Genomic DNA, 7,640 nt, shown 5'->3' with positions numbered 1-7,640 from the left:
TCGCCTTCTTTGAATGAGGGTTCCTGTGATATCTCTCTCTCCATCCTTAACTCTCACCTCCTTTGTGTCTTTATATTCACAGTGAATTCCTTTCAAGCAGTGTGTCATTGAATTGCTCTATTGTTCCGTATAACAACTTTTGCCTTTGAAGTTGGGGTGGTTTTCTTTTTTTTTTTTTTTGCGTTTTTTGGCCAGGGCTGGGCTTGAACCCACCACCTCCGGCATATGGGGCCGGCGCCCTACTCCTTGAGCCACAGGCGCCGCCCAAAGTTGGGGTGGTTTTAATCAGGGTCACATTTAATTGGATTTGTTTATATTGTTGGATTTAATGTACAAGTTTGCTGTTTGTTTTCTACTTGTTCCACCTGTTCTTTGTTCCTTTAGCACATTTTTCTATCCTTCTTTTTATTCATTCACTATTATTTTTGGGGTTCTATATTATCTCCACTAATGGCTTATCTGCCTACTTTTATCTGTCCTGTCATCCATCTTCTGTCTATCAGCTGTCCATCTAGTCATCAAACTTATCTCACTACATATTTAGATTAGATTTGGGTGTGAGTGAGTGTGTGTGTTTGAGAATCATGTCCCGTGAGATTGTGGAACTTTGGGGAACTCTGTGTTTTTGTTTATAAGAAATGGAAATGTCTCCAGTAATATTTATCAAGTTTTTTTCTGGCCCCCAATTCCCCTCTCTTCTCAGGATTCCCATTCCATGTATATCAGGCTACTGAAGCCCGACACATGTTGTTAGCTCCTTTTGAGCATTTTATGATGTCTCTTTCCATCTTGGCGTCTTTAACTTGGAGTAGTCTTGCAACTTGCCTCTACCAAGACAAGACATTGGAAGTGAAGATTTGGCAGTCATGGATTTGAACTCCCTTAGCCCTGGCTGCTTCCTTCACAGGAGAAGCCAGTTACAATAAAAGAAACCTTGAAGCACATGAAAGATCTCTGAAGATCTCCATGATGTTTGGAAGCCCAAAGTTTACAGTGTTGGGAGATCACATGTGGGAAAGAACTGAGAAATGCACCTGGCAGCCAGAATCAACTTCTTGGCAATGTGGCCCCGGCTGAACCAGTCCAGTTAGCTACCAGGCATTTGAATCATCCGGGTACGTCCCAGACAGCAGAAACTGTGCTGTCCTCCCAGGCCATCCAAGTTTCTGACTGACAGCATCTCAAGAACGTTCTTTTAAGTCACTGAGTTTGGGTAGTTTGTTTAAATTTTTTTTTTATAATTTTATTTTTTTATTAAATCTTTTGTACATAGATCTGGTTTAAGCTTTCCTTATAGCCTTCTATAGTTTATCTAAGCCTTAATTTGTAATTCAGTTACTTTAATACAAACAAAAGTCCCAAATCACCTTTGCAAGTTCTCATGATGTTACATCGGTGGGCACAGTCTTCAGGGGACAGCACATGGCAATCATTCTAATTCATGTAACACTTCTTGCTAACTTCCTATAAGCTTGCTCTGCACAAAACTGAATGAGTAAAAGATGAGCTATGACCAACTCTTCATCCTGTCTCACTGGTTGTAGAGGAACAGTTGGAATGTGTGTTAGAAATTTTTAATGCATTTTTCTCAAGCATGCCTTTCAAAGGTTCTACTCAACAGCTCTCACTATATGTGGACTGAGAGCTAAACCAATTTGCCCAAACTATTTTTAGCAGGGTAGACCCCTGACACAAGTCAAGCAGATTGAATTCTCGGTCTCCTGAAATTTTAATCAGAACTCAGGGACTTTCATGGGTCTAGTATGAACTCAAAAATTAAAAGGTTTTCAATGTCCATGAAAGCTATGTTTGGCCATGTGCTCAGACACATGGAGAAAATGGGTCGTTAGAAAGAGGGAATATAGGAAAAATGATGCAGAAAGATTTATAGACAAAAACCCTGTAGACCCTGAGAAGGAGAGCAAGAAGTGAACAGATGCCTGCTGTTCCTCTCCCAGCCCATCTTGACACTGACAGTCAACCCAGCTGGGCATGATCCAGTGTCCTCGTTCATTCTTCTTTTTGACTTGCCACCTTGAAAGTTCTCTTTTGTATCCTAAATTCTATGCAGAAAACAAATACTCAGATAATGGGGAAAAGTCTGAGCTTTTTATTTTTTTTTTTATTTCAGATTAACATGAGGGTACAAATGATTGGGCTACGTTTTTGATAGAGATTATAAAAATATATAAAATAAACTTAACCAAGTCTTGGAAGGTGACCTAAGCAGGTGGAGAAAATCCTGGCAGCTGAGGGGAAAGCAGGAGTGAGGCACCAGGGTGGGCAGGGTCCCCCGGGGTTGGGAGATGCTACTGTTTCTGTGTCACTGGCTGCACCTCCAGGAGCAGAATGGCCAGGCGTGAAGCTGGGAGGGTGGCTGTGGTGTCTTCAAATGGATTATAAATATCCCACCAATGAATGCAACCAATCCTGCTACAAGAGATTAAAGGTAGTGATATGACAAGGCCATTTCATTTTTCCCTTATGTACAAATTAAGGACAATTTATGAGGTTTTATAACTCTGGATATAACAAATAGTACATGCTTTTTTATATATAATTTGGGTACAAATGTTTCTTGTTGGCATTTGTATTTGGGCACAGAGTGGCTGCTTTAGGATATAAATATTATGCATTTTTCTCATGCAGTATGTATAAACCAGTAATACGGCATTTGCTACTCAAAGATGTAGTGAAGGGTCTAATTTACATTTTAAGTCACTAAATAGAATAAAGACTAATTGCATCTCTAATAAAATAACTTACATGTATCCATGTGAGAGCATTCTTAAGACTACATTTCTTAACTTTGGTTCTATTTTTGTATGTATAATTATTTTTTCTCTTGTTAGAGTACCAAGAGATTAAAAGGCATACACTTTCAAGGTCACACACGGATAACATGTACACACATACCAGATAATAGTTAATAATGGGATTTCGCTGAAGCACCTATTATATGGTAAGAATTATTTGTCATATATTATACTAAAACAATATACTAAAACAATGTCCTGCACTTGGATATGGTTCAATAATTATGACTGATAACCTCCATTGTGAACAGCAATCTGGGCTAAAAGCACCATTTGTCAAATTCATCACACCTTCCAATGTCTCCTTTATCTCCTGCACTTACTAACTTGATGAAGAGAAGAGCAACCTTTTTTTTTATAAGTCTCAATATTAACCTCAATATAAATGTCCTTATTAGGTGAAGAAGAGAAAGCACTACCGTGTACTAGAATCAAATCACGATCCAGCGAACACTGGCAGTACCATTTACATTCTCGGCAAAGGCTCCAGTCTTTTCCAACTTTATACCAATGTCAGCAGACGAACAGCACAAGTGGACAACTTAAAAATTCAGTTGATATTAGTCTAACGCTATGCAGTTTTTAATTAAGAACTGTTATACAAAGAGATAAATTTCTGCCCCTGAAAATAGCACAGAGCTGTAATTTGTTCACGGAACCACTTTAAAAGAGATATACAGACCTACTTAGTTTTCTTTCCTCTGTTATTTAGCATGTCACTTCCTCTCTTGATTTCCCTACTGTTTACTTCACTCGACCTTTAAAATTTGTTGTTGTTTTTGTAGCAACAACATTTCTTATACTTCCTTGTATTTATCTTTTCAACATAAATGTAAGCTTGGTGGTGCTTAACTTGATTGTCTTCACTTATAAGTGGTTAAGTATTTAAATAATATGCATTTAAATATTTATGCCAATTTTTATAGCTTTCTCATTTTCATTTATATTTAAGCACTCAAGCATTTTGTTGCTTTTCATTTCGCCATATTAATATGCCCATATTTCTCATAGAGAAATGATAGTCTTCAGACATTTATATTCCAAGTTTTATATTGGGGGCACATTGATATTATTCCTTCAATCATTTTATAACATATTTTAAACATGTACTCTGATACATTTCTCTAAAGTATAGAATCACAATAAAATTCAAAGTAGCATGCACTCATAAAGTTTAGTGAACAGATTTTTTATGATGTTGTATTACATGATTACTTCAATCATAATTTTTTTTTTTTTACCAAATTGATAATTCAAAATTTTATCAATGTATATTGGATCTGTGGCTGATTATGGAAAATGAGAAACTTTCTACAAAATGTTTAGATGATATTGATGTAAAAGCAATACTCATAAAATAGCAATAATAAATCAAATTCACAATATCCTTCAGACTCTGAAGTATCCTTGGTAAGAATCTATCCACGTATTTTCTCCCCAGACCTCTCATGAGGCACACTAAACACCCAGCAAGGCAAATCTAATACAGTACTTAGGACTTATTAAAATTCTCATTGAAATTCACTGATTTTCCACAAAAGAATATATGCCATAAGAAAAGATAATATTAGGTAGACATTATTTGTAAAGTAATGGAAAAATAAACAAACTAATTTTAGCATTGATGGCTAAGGCGCTCTGGATATTTTAATTTTAGTGAAGAAGCAATGTGTTATTACTGAAGATCTTTGAAATGCTAGTTATGTAAGGTTATTGCTTTACTTTATATAACACTATAATACGGTGGCTGACACTGAAAAATATTATAATAATAAAAGAGGTTATTATAATATCACATTAATAAATGGTAGCAATGTGTTGGACACTGCACACAGTAAAAATTAGAAGCGTGCTTTCTGCTGAAGGAATTCTTCTAAGAAAAATCGCTAAATTTTAGTTTGCTGGCTGCTGTTCTGATGTTTTATATGCTTAACCTCATTTCTTTCTCACAACAGCTCATTTTACATATGAAGAATCCAAAGCTCAGATAAGTGATTTGCCTTGAATTACACACCAACTAAGTGTCCAGGTGACGATGTATCCCCAGACCCATCTGAGTGCACCACATCTAGACCGAGAAAATGGTTTCACAGACACAGGAGAAAAAGACAAGACAGGAAGAGACTCATGAGAATTTTATTTGGTGTTTGGTTTTCTTATCAATTACTTGGAAGATTCTAAGCATCTTAATGGAAAATACTCATGATCAGTGAAGACAAAAGCTGACAAGATGACAAGCTTAATACCTTATTATATATATACAGTAGACCCTCCCTAGTTGACCACCTCCCTGCGTTGACCACCCCTTTAAGCTAATTTTCACAGACTGGACACGCACCACATGCACCTGTCAGTACAGCAGGCCTAGTTCTGTATTTTGACCACCTCCGTATGTTGAACAGTTTGTCCCAGTCCCTTGGATGGTCAATTTACAGAGGTATTTATAAATATCGTATATGTAATAAAAGATATTTCATATAAAACATAAGCCAAAACATAAATGTTTGAGACAAGAGTCAAATCAGGTCGTGTGTAACATTCTAAAATAAATTTTTATCTTTGCTAATTACATTGAATATTATGGATGGCTGAGAGACCAGACATTCTATTTAACATACGTGGGAAATCACTGAGCTGTCCTGGAAAATGTGTCTTGGTCCTACGAGACAGACCCAGTGATGCGACATCAGTAAGGGTGGCACATGTCACTACTAAACTGAGGATAAAGCCAGTGTCCACGGTGGCAGAGCAGAGGGACAGAAAGAACCAGGGCTGAGCGCGTCTAAGAGTGCCATCCCCGGGATCAGTGCTTTCGGCATTTTTTTGTGTTGTAGATATGAAATGATAGTATTTGTCAATCACCGTGCCGCTGGTGACCAGCTTGGTAGAAGCGGCTGCCCACAGCCGGCTCAGCTGGTCCTGAGGCTAACAAGAGAATTCCCTCAACACAGCGTTGCATCCTTGCCCCATTTGGGAAGCTCTGCTCTAGACCATGTCATCTGGGATAATAAACTTCATTATTTTATAATAACTTGATGACTGTTTTTACCTATTTGTAACTACGGGGCTTCTAGTGGCTCCCAAACTTCTTAAGGTTTGCACCGTTTATGATGCTTTTATCTGTAAGTAATGGAATGTCTGGCAGGGGCTGCTTACACAAACAGGGGTTTTCCTGTTCTCTTATGTAAAACGAAGTTAGGGGAAAGGCGGTCTACGGCAGACAGAGTCTCTCCAGAACCATCAGGGTCCCGCCTTCCTCTCTCCGGGCTCTCCACATGGGTTTACTGCTGCCTGGTACAGAAATCCTGGCTGCGACCAACCTGGACACAGCATAGACAGAAGGAGAAAGGCAAACTCTTCCAGAGGTTTCTTCATCTTTTCATTTTGGGAGGGAAACACTGTCCTTCAGGTCAGTTCCCTTTGTGTCTGTTTTAGCTGAGTCACTCACAGACTCAGTGGGGATGACTGCAGAGGAGTCGGCCCAGTCCTGTTAGACTAGACACCTCCTGGAATCAAGGGAGCTGCTTTTGCCACCTGAATAATCTGGGGTTTTCTTACCAGGACAGCAAATACTTGGGAGGGGGGAGCGGATTTCCTCATGGGGAAGAATTACCTGTGCTACATGCGGAGCTTTCCTGACACACCCCACACAGTGCCCAGCATGTAATAGTCACTGGAGACGGGTGTGTCAGTTTTTATGATTACTGTTATTTTTATTAAGACAAAATCACTATGATACATTCCTGTGAGTGCCATGAACACCAGAACATGAGCTTTCATTAAAAAATGAAGGTAACGCTCACTTCTTCCACCATCTCACACGTTTCCACCTGGGCATTGAGATAGTGTATGTTGTCTTTTGAGTTCCTCAGAAACTTACATAAAAGCTCTCCATTTTCTTCAGCTGCTTCCTACCCAGGGTGAAATAGGGTGGAAAATATTACATCATATACCACACAGCCTCTCCGGTTTTATTCTACAAGCGCCACAGAACAGATACCCAGAAAACTCTCTCCAAAGGCAAATTTCCTCCTACCGGTGCCTCCTGCCTGTCCTCACCCTGCCATAAGCCACTTTACACACGGCGCTCAGCTCAACAGGGGCCCGCTTGCCTATGTCTAAAACGCTTTGCCAGCAGGGTTTTTTTTGAGATGGAGTCTCACTCACTCTGTCGCCCTGGGTAGAATGCCTTGGTGCCATAGCTCACAGCAACCTCACCCCCCCCCCCCCGGGCTCAAGCGATTCTTTTGCCTCAGCCTCCTGAGTAACTGGGACTACAGGTGCCCACCATGGCCTGCTATTTTTAGAGAAGGGGGTCTTGCTCTTGGTGAGGCTGGTCTAGAACTCTTGAGCTCAAGCAATCCACCCGCCTCGGCCTCGCAGAGTGCTGACCTCAGTTTTGTGTTAACAGAGGGGACAAATGCCTTCTCTATTAGCCTGATATAGATTATATCATTCTTTGACATGTATTGTTTCTTATCAAGGTGCATGCACTGGTAAATATGAGTATATGGCTACAGGACACTGTTATTAATTAATGCCACAGTGCAGTTTGGTTTGAAGAGCCTGCCGTGGTTACTCTCTCACAGCAGAGGCATGTCCATGGGACGGCAGATGTGAAATTCTCGCTGTCAGTCACAGAAGGTAGGCCAGCTGGCGCTGCTGAGCTGACTTGCCCTCCACAGCCGACAGTTCAGACGCAGCAGACCCAGCACTGCCTGGAGGAAGGACTGTGGCACTTGTTTTTGTTGTGTGTGTGTGTAATAAATTTTGAAAAAAGCCATCACAAGTTTCCCTCTGAAACACTTTTTTTCACTTCATGTT

The sequence above is a fragment of the Nycticebus coucang genome, chromosome 19, assembly GCF_027406575.1.
Source record: "Nycticebus coucang isolate mNycCou1 chromosome 19, mNycCou1.pri, whole genome shotgun sequence".
NCBI lineage: Eukaryota > Metazoa > Chordata > Mammalia > Primates > Lorisidae > Nycticebus > Nycticebus coucang.
Note: the sequence above shows the minus strand (reverse complement) of the source record.